The 16,406-nt window shown below is 40.4% G+C and overlaps 1 pseudogene; it reads left to right on the plus strand.

The window, feature by feature from the left end:
• LOC103737142 overlaps positions 1-14,416 on the plus strand; it is a 44,768-nt pseudogene extending 30,352 nt beyond the window's left edge.
• Positions 14,417-16,406: the final 1,990 nt, after the last annotated feature.

Consider the following 16,406-nt stretch of genomic DNA (forward strand, 5'->3'; position numbering starts at 1 on the left):
GTTCCTATAACAAAATAACAGACCCTGAGTACTTGTGAAGTACTGGCTATGTCACAATGGGGCAGAGAAGCAGGAGAAGAAACAGCTCTGTGTAGAAGGAAACAGTGCATGGGCTGGCCTTGCTTCATAACACCCTCCTCACTGGATCTAACTCACTCCCGGAAACCAGCATTAATTCCTTTGAAACACAACATTCCCAGTGACCTAATGGCCTCCCTCTAGGTCTCACATGTTAAGTTTCCACTTCCTGTCAATATCACCACATATCAAGACCATAGCCCTACAGCATATACGTACATAAGAAGCTATGCTTACTCATATACTGTGCATACACAATCACAGAAATACAAATTAAACTGTGACATATAGCACACAAAATAAACACAGACATAAATGTATTTACACAGATATATAGATATACTGACACAAACCACACAATCACAGGTATACCAAACACACACCCATACCCATATACTCCTATGTTGACTCCTTACATACCCTGTAATTGAAAAGATGGCAAGCACCACTTCCTTATGAATCTTGGTAGAAATCTGGGTAGGAATCTTGTAGGAGGCGGTCACACCCATAATTCTGGAAAAGAAACCAGACAAGTCCCTGATTTTATCAGTTTGGGTCAAGTGCCCACCGCTGAAGATGAGTCTCGTGGGTAGAGTGGATGGTAAGGATGAACAGACATTGCAAGGTCATTAACAGATTTCAGAAAGAGCATTGAAAGAAAGGGGCAGGACATGGAAGGCAGGGCATTCCTTGTGACTGCATTTTTGTGAAGTTCTAATTAACCCAACCAAACTATGGTGAAGAAAAAGAAACACCTGGAGTTTCTTTGGGAGGAAAGTGAGCAAGCCAAACTGAGAACGGATGTGAGGAAACTTTCTGGGACAATGAAAATGTTAAAAATCTTAATAGATGTGTGGGTCTCACTGACATATCTATCTGGAATTTTGCATTTCATTATCCGTTAACTTTACATCAAATGTAGAATTTTTAAAAAGCAGAGTTGGAGATAAGGAGTAAAGGGAAGTACGAAAGAACTAGCAATGGAAGGGTCTTGACACTCAAATTTGGATGATGGGCATACAGCAGAACCTTAAATTACTTGTTTGCTTTGTATGTTTGAAATTTCTCTTAAACACCCATGTTTTAAAGCAAAGAAATTCAAGTCAATGTGATAACTACCATGAAAGCAATAGAAATCAAGTGCTGAGGAACCACACAACATGAAGAAATTACTTGTCACGGGAGGTGGGAACAGAAGTATAAGACTAGCTCTTGGAAATGGAATCCTATAAGGGTCAGTACTGGACTTGAGACTTAAAGGCAAAGACAGGCTACAGCAAATTCAGAATACACTGTGAGTGATCAGAGAGTACTGTGTCACTTTGAGGTCAAGTGACAGGAGGGCAGAGCATCACCAATGATTTGTGCTCGTAGAAAATAATCCTTCTCTCAGGACTCAAAGGAGCAGAGTAACCAGCACAGGGGAACCCCAGTCAGGTAATCTTCTCAGGGTGTCCTTGATCCACCTACGGAAGATGTAACTCTTCTCTGTACAAGATTTTTCTTATCTATCAAGTAAGAGAATTAAAGAAAATGAGACTTTCAAATATTTGGGACTCTTCCAAAGTCACACGGTAGCTGAGACAGGCAGGAAATAGAATATAAGATCTGAGAACATCAAATTACCAGAACTTTCTTACTGCCATATTTGTGTAATTTAATTGGAGCAGATTTACTTGGCATTTAATATCACTGAAATAAGGAAATATCATCATAGGTGATGTCAGATGCCACACTGAAGCAATGCTGCAGTGACATTACCTGCCTGCAAGTAGTTGGCTATCATTCCTTCATACTATGAGTAGACAACTAGTCATTGATGTTTCAGCCTACTAGTGGCTCTTATGCAGTATTCATGGACATCACATAGAGTACTCAACATGAGGTAGATGGTCTTTAGAGGCTTATTGAATAAATAAAATGATGAAATGAATGATTTAACCACCATGCAACTCTTGGGGGCAGAGAGGATCAGTCCCAATTTACAGGGGAAGAAATTGAGGTTGAGAGCTTAAGTAGTGTGCTCAAAATCACACAACCAATAGATAGTGGAGTTGAGATATATATCTGCGTGTATGTAAGTGCACCACATGCATGCAATGCCTGCACAGGTGAGAAGAGGGAGTCAGGTTCCCTGGAGCCGGATACAGATGGTTGTTTCCTGCTATGTGGGTGCTGGAAAACAAAAACTGGGTCCTCTGCAAGAGCAGCAAGTGCTTTTAACCAGCGAGTCATCTCTCCATCCCCTGGAAGGGATTTTCTTGATATTGATGTCATAAGATGAAAAAATGAAGGGGTAAGAATTATGCCATAACCCACCTAGCAGTCTATGCCTCATATTTCAGAGAGATATATAAAGTTAGAGTGTATCCAGTGGAGTCTTGGCATTGGTAAAATATGATAGTAAAAATGCCTCTCGCAGTTCTTTCTTTCTGATTCTCAACACGTTTGTGAGACTGTACACAATGGGGCCTTCTGATGGCTTCTGTGCAGAGCAGCTATGCTAAAGATTCATCAACATCCTCTCCATCAGTCTCACAGTGGTTTCATGTGGAGGTACCATTTTCATCCAATGACTTGGAGCAGACTGAGATATCTTGTTCTTAGGTTTGCATTGCTTCCTTTCTGAGATTAGTGGAGAAACACAAAAAGAACCTTTCCCAGGACAGATAAGCTTTCTAGACGTCATCAGTGAACAATCACACATCCAGCCTCTGTGACTTCAGATAGAGCACTGCAAAAGCACTAAAGATTTTCAGCAATCTCTCACACATAAAAATAAGTTGGCAAAATTCAATAGAGTAAAAATCAGAGAATTTGGAATCAGGTATATATCTCAACTCCACTATCTATTAATTGTGTGATTTTGAGCACACTACTTAAGCTCTCAACCTCAATTTCTTCCCCTGTAAAATGGGACTGATCCTATCTACCCCCAAGAATTGCATGAGGGTTAAATAGTTCACTTCATCATTAGTTTATTCAATAAGTGTGTAAAGACCATCTACCTCATGTTGAGTACTCTATGTGATGTCCTTGAATACTGCATAAGACCCACTAGCAGGCTGTACATAGCAGGTACTCAACAAGATTTGGTTTGTCTGGACCCATTTTCCCTTCCTGCTTGTGCCTAACTTTCTTTCTGGCCAGTTCCCTCCACCCCCAGTCTGAAGGGCTGCTGTAATCATATGCCCTGCTTTTTGCTGGTCTGTGGGTAAGCTCTTGAACTGAGCCAACCTGTGAACACATCCTCTCTGGAACTAAAACTTTCTGCAGAATAACAAAGAGACTGAATAGTAGAAGTTTATACATTTCACCCCTGCCAAAACTCCTTTCCCTAAAATAGAAGCTGTCTATGTTTTTGATCATTTCCAAGACTGAGTCTTCATTCAGCATTACTATCATTTTTGTTTGTTTGTCTGTTTCACAGCATATTATCATTTCAAAACCCGTTTTATATAAGCTAGCCAACAATTTTTGTCATGTGCAACTAGAGGAATGATATGCCCAGGAAAAAATAAACTCCTCTTTCCCCAACATATATTAGCTACTTAAAATAATAGAAGATGTACACAAGAGAAAATTAAAGTTATATAGAATATGCAAGTGCTCACTGTGGAAACATACATACTATATTCAGAATAGTTCACATCGGATGTTCTGACCAGACACTACTTCCATTAGAAGGTGAGCTCACTCTGATACAGGCATGCATTGTCTCATTAAAGCTCTCTGTGACCTATAGGGTAAGTGATACTATTTCCTAAGTGAGAGCATTAAGGCTCAGACACCTTGCTGGTGAGTTTTTGTCAACTCGCGTGAGCTAGTCACCTGGGAGGAGGGAACCACAGCTGAAGACTTTCCCAGATCAAACTGGCTTTAATCATATCTGTGAGGTATTTTCAAAATTGCTAGTTGATGTAGGCAGGCCCAGCCCACTGCTGATGGTGCCATCCTTGGGGAAGTGGGCCTGGCCTGTATAAGAAAGGTAGCTGAGCAAGTCAAGAAAGCAAGCCAGTAAGTAGCATTCTTCCAGGGTCTCTGCTTCAAGTTCCTGTACTGCCTTCCCTCAAGATGGACTGTAACCTATACACTGAAATAAACCCTTTCCTGCCCCAAGTTGGTTTGGGTCAGCAATTTTATTACAGTAGCAAAGGAGTAAACTAAGACAGACAGGTTAAGCAACTTACATCACCAACTCCATCATGTACAGGTTCTGTATAAAATAAAATTTCAGAACCCCATTCTGAGCAATTATTAATAACTTCATGATAGTGGTACATTAAATCAACTATCAAGTTCTGCATTTTTCTGAGCATGTTCCACTCCATATGACCACATAGGCCATATATAAAGTTCGTTTTGCTTATTTAAGTTAGTAACTGGCAGAGCTAAGACTTGATCCTAAGCATGCTGGACCTAAAAGTTCATGGACTCAATTCATATATACAATTCATCCTACAGTGGAGATGCTAGTCAGGTGAGCTGGAATGGAATTAAAATCTTAGGTCGCTGAGATTGCTACTCTCACTGCCTCTCCCAATGAGAAGCTCTGGATTCATTGAAAGTTAAGGAGAACTTGAGTGACTCACAGGGAAACAAACTTGATCTTGAAGGGCAGCAGTGGCAGGGCTTGCTTTCACTACTTTCCTCCTGGTATAATTAAGTTCCACCTTGGAGAAGGTCATAGACCAATTAGAGAAAATTCAAAGGAACTGAAGAAATTTCAAGCAAGTGTTTAGGAACTTGGAAGTGCTTACCTTGCAGATCTGAGGAATCATGGCTGTCCTCAAATATCTTCTCTGCTAAGATAAAAACTCTGAGAAAATGGGGTGCTATCTTGCTCCCCACAGCACTTCATGTCTAGCAAAGCTCAAGAAACCTACAAGAAGCGATTATAGTGTCTATAGTTCCAATAAAGAAAAACAATTTTAAAGAGATGGATTTGGGAGATAGATGGTTCAGCTGTTAAGAGCACTGACTGCTCTCGCAGAGGACCCAGGTTTGATTCCCAGCATATACATGGGTAGCTAACAACTGTCTGTAACTCCAGTTCCAGGGGATCCACGCCTTCTTCTGACATCCATGAGCATGGCACGACACACATGCACTTATATACATGCAGGCAATACACTCATATACATAAAATAATAGTAATAAATAAAGTATTTTTTAAAAGAGATGGATTTTAATTTACATTTATTTTGTGTATGTGTGTGCATGTGCACGTTTCATGGTGCATGTATAGAAGTCTAAGGACAACTTGTGAGAGTCAGTTCTCTCCTACCATGTGGACTCTGAGGATTGAACTCAGGTTGTTAGGCTGGGCAGTAAATGCCTTTCCCTGTGAGCTGTAAGAAGACACAGGCTACTAAGATGCCCTCTTCAAGAGAGGCACTTGAGCTTGATGGCAACAAGTATCTCTAAATGCATGTCTCAGAATGCTAGAAATGACAGAGGTCTCTACTCCCAAGGCAATGACAGCCAACTGGTAGAGCTCCCTTTCTTCTTTAGGCAAGAAATTGTGCTGGGATCAATTAATGATGCTTGCCATGAGAGCACAAAGGTCCTTCAAGCATCCTTTAGAGAAAGTGTTTTATCTCTACGAATCTGCATACTTTATTCAACCTAGGAATATTGAGTAGGGTTTAGCTATTATTGAATAGCTGTCCTGTTTTCCTTAGTGCTGTCCTGCCTGTGTCCTCTGTTCCAGAGAACTGCCCAGGGTCCTTGTAATGCTGACCCAAGCTTATCCTCCAGCACGCCACACCCTGACCAGCCCACTGGTCATGACTAGCCCACCATCTATGATCATCTCAATGGACATGCTTCTTCATTTATAAAACAAAGAAATGGGAACTGTGGGAATAACTTTTATCAAATGGACAGAATCTGGACTAATGACTTTTAATTAACTCTGCAACCAAAAATAAATAAATAAATAAATAACTACTGTAAACAAACTCACTGAGCCATGTGCTCTTATGACCTAGACAACTGACCTTGCTTCCTCAGAACCTCAATTTGCTGCTCCACCCAAAGATAGTGGATGAATGTGGGTGTGCTTGAGAATTAACAAATCAAAATACTGAAAGGCAGCTTGTCTTCATTGAAAGCAATTAAGACTGAGAAGAATGGCTGACATTGTGTATATGAGGTATTTTAGGCCTAGTGATGAAAGGGTAAGGTTGTCTGATAAGAGAAAGGCAGTTCTCAGCTTGTTTTTCCCCAAAATTGATGCTGGAAATATGATTTTTAATAAAAGTATGAGTGAGGCCTGACTCAGCAGCACAGTTCTGAAAGATAATCTGGGGGAATGGGTAACCTCAATTTGGGATCCACTCTTAACAACTACGGTGAAGAATCAGGCTGTTTATTCAGGTAGAGCTATAATGTTGGAAGGGTAATATTGTAGAAACTGAGTATACCAGAGGGCCTCCCAGTATGTGACCAGAACAATGTGTAATTCTCATACATAGAGGCATTTTCCTACTCTTAATTGAGAAAATTATTTGAAATATACTACCATTCAATTCTAGTTATATCTACCATTGTGGGGTTTGGGTTGGGGGGAACTCTGTGTTCTAGTTTAGACTTGGAACTACAAATATAATGTCCAACCTAATGGTCAGTCCTAGATGTAAGACTCACCATGCTTACAGACATCTGTGGGGAGAGAACTCTGGGTGAATCTGTCTCAATAGTAATGATGAATTGCATTGCTTCATACAAATGGTAACCTTTGTAGGCAAAAGTCTAGACTGATTAAGGAATAGAAAATGAGAATATTGGGGGACAATTCAATTATCTCTAATCTAAAGACAAAGCCAAAAGGGGATTAAAATCAATAACAAATTCAGAAGTGGCGATCTATAAAGCAGTTCAACTTTGAGGAGGAAAGATTGAACCCTTGTCATTGTTTCTTTATTCATCTACCAAAGGAGTTTGTTAATTTGCATTCAAGCTGGGTATGCTTCCATTAACTGAGTTTTGAAAATGAGTTGTGGACTTGTTCATAAAGACAGCCATTTAACAAAGCTATCATTGATCAGGGATTTTAAACCCAAGCATCTAAAGATCCCATGTTTGATATAATTCAGAGTCACTGCAATTTTTTCAAATTTTAAAGTGTGTGTGTGTGTGTGTGTGTGTGTGTATATATATCTTCTCTCTGTTGGGGAAATGGTTCATAGATAGCACTTCACCCCTAAAAAAAATTTCGAGAAGTTCAAATCTTTGTTACGACTTCTTCTCCTGATCCAGCTGTTTGTTGAATGCTGAGCTATGTACTGAATACTCTTCAGTATTTTACCTCCTCGTCTATCCCTGCTGTGAAATGGGTAACATTTCTTACTCCTTGTCTTTTTTTAAATTTTCCTTTGGGAGAGGTAGAGCTTTAAAATAATAATAATTGCTACTATTTACTACACACTTCTGATGTGCTGGTCAGTTTTACATTTTAATCTTAGAGCAATCCCTTGAGGTAAATATTATTTTCCTTCTCATCAAATCAATGATAAACTACGTGATGGGTTAAAGTGGAGTAAGTTGTCCATTTGAAGGTATTTGAAATGGATTTGAACCCAGGTCTAATGTTGAATCACAGCCTTTTTGTTGTTTTTTGTTTGGTTTGGTTTGGTTTTCAGACAGATCTTGCTACATAGCTCAGCATGCCCTTGAATTCAGAATCCTCCTGCCTCAGCCTCCTATGTCAAATCTTGTTCTCTGATTACTACATAATACTATTTTTCCTTGATGCCCCATGACACTTGTGCATGTGTGTGCTCTGTACTGAATGAGGCACATTATTTAATGGCTCCAGCAACATCCACTGTCTAATTGACCTTACTTATAATCACAGATAGTATGCTGGACAGTTTAGTTGTCAACTTGACACACCTGGTTAGGGGGAACATCAGTTGAGGTATTATCTCCATTTGACTTGATGCCATGTCTGTGGGGCATTTTCTTGATTGTTGAGTGATGTGGGAGGGCCCAGCCCACTGTGAACAGCACTATCCCTGGGCAGCTGGTCCTATATTGTAAAGGAAGGCAGGCTGAGTACAGGCCCAGAGGAGCAAGCCAGTAAGCATGGATCCTCCATGGTTTGTGCTCTGAGTTCCTGCCCTGAGTTTCAGCTTTGCCTTCCTTTGATGATAGACTGTGCTGTAAGTCAAATAAACTCTTCTTTTCCCCCAAATTGGTTTTGGTCAGTGTTTTTATCACATCAATAGAAAGCTAAGACAGCGACACACTGGCTTTCTTCCTTTCCTTATATACATTTTTTTCAAAGGAGAAAATATATTTTGATCCCACTGGGGTTCGACGACAATATCTTATAAGTTCTCCCCTTTGGCAATTTTCCCTAGGCCACCCAAAGATATGTCTACCTGTGTCTGTATCTTTCCTGTGAAACTATTTCACCAGGGATTAATCTCCTTAAGTGACTCAAGGGAGTCTGTTACCAGGCTGGAAGTATGTCTTCTGGGTGGAGATCAAGAAAGATAACATTTGCAACAGAATAAATGGAAATGAAAGCCATAGTGAAAATAAAGTCAGACACAGAAAAGACAAGGATTCCATGTTCTCTCAAGGACAGAAACTTAAAAAGTTGATCTGAAAGTACAACAGTGATTACTAGTGGTGGAAATGCGGGGGAGAGGAAGGATGCGATGAGACTAGAAATTAAGTATCAAAATACAGTCATAAAAGTACTAATCTCCAGTGTTCTGTAGCACATCTGCTTACAGCAATCTATTAAATATTTTAGGGTTGGAGAGATGGCTCAGCAGTTAAGAGCAGTGGCTGCTCTCACAGAGGACCCAGGTTCGAGTCTCCGTACCCACATGGTGGCTAATGACCATCCACAACTCCAGTCCCAGGAGAATTCAATGCTCTCTTCTGACCTCTGCTGGCATTGCACGACATGGGTACACTTCCATTCATGCAGACAGTACACTCATATACATAAAAATAATGAAAATAAATAAAAATCGATCTTTTAAATATTTCAAAAATGCCCAGAAATGTATGACCTGTCTAAATATAAAATAATAAGAAGATAAAAATCTTAACTATTCTATATGATTAGTACACGTTGTATAACTGTATTGAAATATCATGACATCTCATAAATATGTGTAATTATTACCTATTATAAATTCTCAATATTTATAGAGATGGAAATGCTAATTACCCTGACTTGATCATTACACATTGTAGATGTGATTCAAAGCATCACAATAAATGTGTATAAATAAAATAATGAATAAAATATTCATGATGAGCAAAAAAATCTAAAGATAACAAATGGGGACTGATGGGGACAGCAAGAAGGCTACTCTTTTCCTGTATCTTACCAATCAAGGTTACATAGAAGTGGCCCTTCTCCCAGAAGCTCCTTGACTGGCTATTTGATCTCTTCAGGCAAGCACTCAGCACCAAACCACAATTGAAGAACTGTCAGCAAAGGAGGCATGAAATATTTAATGTAATGATCTCTCAGTCACTCACAGTAGTTTTTATTTGTGGTCTGTCATGTAGGAGACACTGGTGAAGTGAAGTCATGATAATACTACAGATAAGCACCAGAGGGGCCACATGTGAGGGAAGCAGCATTCAGGGAGCCATCAGGCATCTTTTCAAGAAACCTAGACGTGAGGAAGCGGCAGCATTAAACTCTCCTGTGGGTGTCAGGAACATTTCACAGAGAAAGAAACCTTTAAATGTGACTCTGTACAAAGAATAGGAACTTTCCAAGAGAAGGTAAGCCTGGAGGTGATAGAGACTCCACGGAAAGGGGCTAAAAGAACAGTATAAACAACCACTACGCGTTTGGTTTGACTGGATTATAAACAACCACGACGCGTTTGGTTTGACTGGATTAGAATGAACTTATATTGGGGAGGAATCTGAGTCGGGGTGAGAGCTTTGTGTAGGCTCTGTTGTCTCCATGCTAGCTTGTGTGGACTGTAGTATTGCCTTCTAATTATTTGACTACCGTACTGCATTTCCCACTATTATTTTATAAAAGCTAGTGGGAAACAGAAATTAGGAAAAACTGATATAGAAATGAGAAGCAAGTAACTATATGCAGTACAGTTTCGGAGGACAGAAACCCCTAACATATCTAAATCAATGATTGGTTCAACTTAAATAGGACATATGGGACAAAGGTCATGAGTCGCGCTATGAAGAATATGAATTACATAAAAGAAAATGCTTTGTGTTGAAATTTTTTTTCTAAGAGAAGAATCACCAATATTTACAGAATGTCAAGACTGTGTTGTTTTTGGACGACAATGGATTAATTGTAACCTTTACTTCAAGACACACTCACATCATGTTCATCTTTTGTTTCATAAACAATAAAGTAAATATAGTATTCACTGAAGCTTCCATCAAGCATCTCGCTGGAACACTGGCGTTGTTCCGACCATGTGCTCCTCTTCTTTCCTTCTGTCTCCATAACCACAATGCCCGCTCTTTTAACTCTTGTAATTCTTGTGATTTGTATCCCCTTCTTTTCTTTTAAAGCCTTTTTTTTTTGCCTTTGAGAGATTAATTTGTTATACTATTTTGTGTCCTTTTAATACACTATTTATACATGTATCAATACACATTCAATATCTGTTTCATATCTATGCTAAGTATATGTATATCTGTACCTGGAGACACATGTATTCATTATGGAGCAACAGGCATGCTGATGTGTATAGCTGTGGTTTTGTCCTTTCCTCTTGATCATGTTCTATTATGTGAACATACCACCATGAATTTACACATTCTGTTATCAATGGGATTTAAATTTCTTCTTAATGACTTACCATGTGATGAAATCTCTGATTTCAAGTTTCAGTCAGCTCTTTGAAATGAGTGTTATTATCTTCATTTCTGGGGTGAAGACATTGAAATTCAGAGAGACAGACTGTCTCCTATTATTTTACATAGCCACGTGGTGGCAGAGCGATGGTTTCCTCCAGTCCTGAGGGAATCAAAGCCTGCTTAGTACTTCCTCCTTTCCTGGAGTTTTCAACAATGGCCCAGGAGACCTTCCAGGTCACTTTTGGTTTCTCTGGGTTTTTTTGATGAGTCACAGCTAGGACGAAGAGAGTATTTCCTGAACTAGCTCTGTCAATAGAACAAAAACGTGTTCACCTAGACAATTTCATGGGCAGCAGTTAAGTTATGCCAAAGACGCGTGGTTCACCAATAGAGCAGGGCTGTGTGGATACAGCAATTGCTTGAACGAAGTTTCTTCTTGCTCACCATCCATGCCTTTGTGTTAGTAATAGCACCAATTTCTAACAAGTAGAACCGTGTCTCTTCCAAAGTTCTCTCTGGGTTAGGAAAGGAAGTGCTAGCCCTGACTGCAGATGAGGAAGGCAGGCACTGAGGAAATAAAATGAGTCAGCTAGTAAATGGTAATTAGGGAAAAGGACTTCTAATCCAGGCAAGCTCTGCTTTTCCAAACAAATGGTACCTACTTAGATTAAATATTTTACTCTATAAAAGAGACTTTAAGAGAGGCTGAAAATCTAACAGGATATTCTTTCGACATAATCTTCACTATTAAAAATCCCATTATTTGGGGTGGAAAAGCACACAGTTGGCTTTCTAACCCACATAGCACTTTGAGAACCACAGATATTGCTAATTAAAAGCCACAGGCTAGGGAGGTAGTGATATGATTTCAAAGTACTAGGACAGAACCCTTCTTAAAATCTCTTTCCCATGACTTGTCACAGAAACTGAAACTCTAATACCCCTCCTTTATTTGTCCCACATTCCTAAAGAGCTTTATGAGCTGGGTACAATGGTGTATACTTGTATGATCAGCATTTGGGAGGTGGATGAGTTCAAAGTCATTTTTGGATACATAGAAAATTCAAGGCTAGCCTTATGGAATCTGTATGTAGGGTCTATAAAGAAAAATAGCCAAAAACTTAAATTGTTAGTTGTGCATTCCTTCATCACACTAGAATGCATTGTCTAATGGACCCATCCATGAATTATCTAATTCATTGTTTGGCATACTATTTACTATTGTCTCAGGCCCAGACTGTGAAGAACATAATTTTTGTAGCAAAGACGTAATAAGTGATTTTTGTTTGGAAGAAAAGTGACCCCAGATGCCAGCAGTTAGATGCCCTGTAGGACACTGGCCAGTTTTGTTTCTCACCCAGCAGTCTCAGTCCACATCTTCTTTGTGGTGTACTGTGTGTCTTTTACTTAACTGTTGATCCTTCCTTAATGACTTAGACTAATCATGGGCATGTGTTAACTTTGTATTTGGTTATAGTTTTTAAGAAAAATAATACTTCGACTGCCTTAGTTTTTAACACTTAAATGAGAGCTCCAGTTACTCTAAATTAGTGATCTAAATTAAAAACTACTTAATTTTTCTCACACTGTTGTAGATTAGATCTGGGGATCAGCTCACTATGCTTGGGACTTTTATATGGTCATAGTCAGATATCTCCTAAGGCTGACCAAGCTGATATCCAATAAGGTACACTCACAATACATGGGTACACTTGATCCTAGAGGCTGCTGGGAGTTCAGCAGGAGACCCTATGCACAGTCTCTGTAGCAAGGTGATCTCAGAGAGTCAGACTCAGATGGTCTGGGAAGGTGACTGACTGTCCCCAGGGAAGCCTCCTAAGAAAACCAGATCAAGCTTCATGGTCTAGAAAAATCACATATCTCATCTGGGATTCTTCATTGGTTAAACAGTCAAGGGAAAGGACATACGCCTACCTCTTTAGAGCAAGAATATCTCACACCTGAGTTAGGATACTAGCATAAAGGTGACTGGGACAGGGAGAAAGAAGGGAGGAAGGAGATATAGAGCTTGGGAAGCCAAAAAGGAGATTTTATCCTAATTGAAAAAGTGGCTAGTCTTCATCCAGGGTCATAGGAAAAGGATATTAAAGACAATTCAAATAGGAAATCAAGAAGGTTTGGCAGCTGTTTGGTTGTGGTCTGACACTGTGTTTAAAAAATGACTGTCTTCAGGGCAGAAGATATGGCTCAGTAGTCAAGGGCATTGACTGCTCTTCCAAGGAACCCAGGTTCAGTTCCCAGCACCTATATGGTGGCTAACAATCATCTGCAACTCCAGTTTCACAAGATCCAATTCCCTCTTCTGACTTCTGCAGGCATTGCATGACATGGGTGCACTTACATACATGTAGGCAAAACACTCATGCACACAAAAATAATAAATACAAAATTTTTAAACTTTGTTTTCAGAAATCAAAATTATAGCCAGTTTAATTGAAATATTGAATTAACTTGTGATTGTAGGATAGAAATAAAGAATGAGACACAGACGTCTATCTGCTCTGTCAGAACCACTTCCACAGCAGCCCTGGGCACCTTTGTGGAGCTCAATACCAAAGCCAAGATGCCCATCGTGGGCCTGGGCACGTGGAGGCCTCCCCCAGGCCAAGTCAAGAAAACGGTGAAGGTGGCCATTGACACTGGATATTGCCATATCGACTGTGCATATATGTATTATAATGAGAATGAGGTGGGAGAAACCATTCAAGAGAAGATCAAAAAGAAGGTTGTGAAGTGGGAGGACCTCTTCATTGTGAACAGTTATGGTCCACCTGCTTTGAGAGAAAACTGCTGAAGGAAGCCTTCCAGAAGACTCTCACAGATATGAAACTAGACTCTCTGGACCTTTATCTTATTCACTGGCCACAAGTACTTCTCCAGCCCAGGGGGAAGGAGTTATTCCTCAAAGATGATAAAGGCAATGTTCTCACCAGTAAAATAACATTCTTGGATGCCTGGGAGATCATGGAAGGACTGGTCGATGAGGGATTAGTGAAAGCCCTGGAACTTCAACCACTTCCAGATTGAAAGGGTCTTGAGCAAATCTGGACTGAAGCATAAGCCAGTGACCAATCAGGTCAAGCGCCACCCATATCTCATCCAGGACAAACTGATCCAGTACTGCCATTCCAAGGGCATCATTGTTATAACCTATAGCCTACTGGGCTCTCCAGATAGACCTTGGGCCAAGCCAGAGGACCATTCACTACTGGAGGATCCAAAGGTTAAAGCAATTGCTGCAAAGCACAAGAAAATATCAGCCCATGTCCTGATTAGGTTCATATCCAGAGGAACGTGGCGGTGATCCCCAAGTCTGTGACACCCTCACGCATATGTGAGAACTTTCAGGTCTTTGACTTCCAGCTGACTGATGAGGAGATGGCTGCCATTCTCAGCTTCAACAGAAACTGGAGGCCCTGTTTGCTGCCTGAGACCACCAATATGGAACAGTTTCCTTACAATGCTGACTACTGAAGCTGCATCATCTGATGAGATCGCTAAGTGGACCCCACACACACACTTGCTGATGTACAGCTCACTCCTCCGGAATCCTATTTTAGCCATGGCTCGCTGACATCATGCTGTGCTTACCTTGATATAGGCTAAAATCTAGGTGATGCTCTATTTAAATCTGGTGGCCAACCACAGGTAGACTGCTCCATGGAAATGTGAGTCGGAGAAGCAAACCACAATTTATTTCACTGCTCTGATCTGATCAAATGTTTGTGAAACACCAGGAACTCTGATATTTGAAAAGACAAAATAATAAAGATAACAGTAACAACAACAACAGAAAAAGAAATAAAGAATGAGCAGTTCTGATGAGCTGAGTAGAAGCCGCTCATAAGCTGCTTTGTAAACAGGAAGGGGCTACCAGAACAGGGTTAATGCAGAGTGACACTGTCATTGTTGGTCAAGGTTAAGTAGGCTCCTTTAGACTGGTTTCTGGAAATTGGTTTTGTTTATGAAAACTGCATGGTTTCATAGCTCAGTTTTATTGGTGACACCCAGCAGGAGTGACTCCATTCTGGTTTGGGCTGGTCTACTGGGGCCTTGTAGAGCCCACAGCCCACAGTGAGGAATTTCCTTAAACTTTGTGAATACTGCCAACAACTTTTAGCCCTCACTTACCTTCTCCTTTCCTGTCAGTGCAAGGTGATAATTAAAACCAAAGTCCTTCTTGTGGTACCAATAGGAAGAGAGACATCCCCACAGGCACTCTCATGTGGCCATTCCCCACCCACCCAGCTTCCTGTTCTCTCCAAAGTCTCGTTATATATAAAGCTTCTTGGTCCATGTGTGACTTCATCATGCTTTACAGGCACATTGCATTTTGGGTAGAGAGTCTAGCTTGCATCTTCAGAGCGGAGTTTTCAAGTCACACCATGGACAACATTTTTTATTTCCAAATATAAAAATGATAAAAAGTTTTCTATATGCTAAGACTATTCTAGCACTGTTTAAATTTTGACTCATTTAGTTTAACAAGAGTGCCATACAAAGTAGGTATTCTTATTATCTTGCATTTTTACATAAGAAAACTAGATGAAGCAGAGTGGCAGGTGGAAGGGAGGAATTGCTCAAGATGAGCCCCAGGTTTGAGGTTTGGTGCAAACAATGGTGGCAGCACTGAGTAAAATGGGGCACTCAAAGAGGGTGAATGTCTATGAACATACGGAACAGTTTCTGATGAAAGAGACTTCACATGGTTCATGCCTGTAAATCTCAGTATTTGAGAGACTAAGGCAGGAGGATTGCTGTGAGTTCAAGACAAACCTGGGCTACATAGTGTGTTCCAGTCCAGCCTTGTGAAACTTGTTTCAATAACAACCCCTCTCCTAATAAAAGGATAAGAAAATAAGAGAATACACAACTGAAGATACTTTCTGAACATTTGAAATAGGAAAAAATGAGATAAGATTTCGCTATACAGCCGTGGAGCTCGCTACAAGATCAAGCTAAGCTGGGACTCATAGAGATCTACCTGCCTTTGCCTCCTGAGTGCTGCAATTAAAAATATGGACCACCATGCCTGGAAGTAATCCTTTTTTAAAAAAGATTCTCCGGGCGTGGTGACACACGCCTTTAAAATCCCAGCACTAGGGAGGCAGAGGCAGGCTGATCTCAAGGCCAGCCTGGTCTACATAGTGAGTTCCAGGACAGCTGGGGCTACAGGGAGACCCTGTCTCAAAAAGACAAAAAAAAAAAAAATTACGTGTAAATGTGTGTCTGAATGTGGGTTTGTGCGTGTGTGTGAGGTGCTTGCAGAGGCCAGAAGAAGGTGGCTGTAGCTGCAGGTGGCATTAAGCTTCCTGACCTGGGTGCTGGGAACTGACCTCTGATCTTCTGCAAGAGCAGCATGAGTGCTCAACTGCTGGGTCCTGAATTCCTTACTTTTCCCTTCGTTTTGTTACCAAATACCACAAAAAAAATCAACCTAAGGGAGAAAAGTACTATTTTTGGCTCACAGTTTGAGGATGGGG

Source organism: Nannospalax galili, unplaced genomic scaffold (genome assembly GCF_000622305.1).
Source record: "Nannospalax galili isolate Female #2095 unplaced genomic scaffold, S.galili_v1.0 scaffold718, whole genome shotgun sequence".
NCBI lineage: Eukaryota > Metazoa > Chordata > Mammalia > Rodentia > Spalacidae > Nannospalax > Nannospalax galili.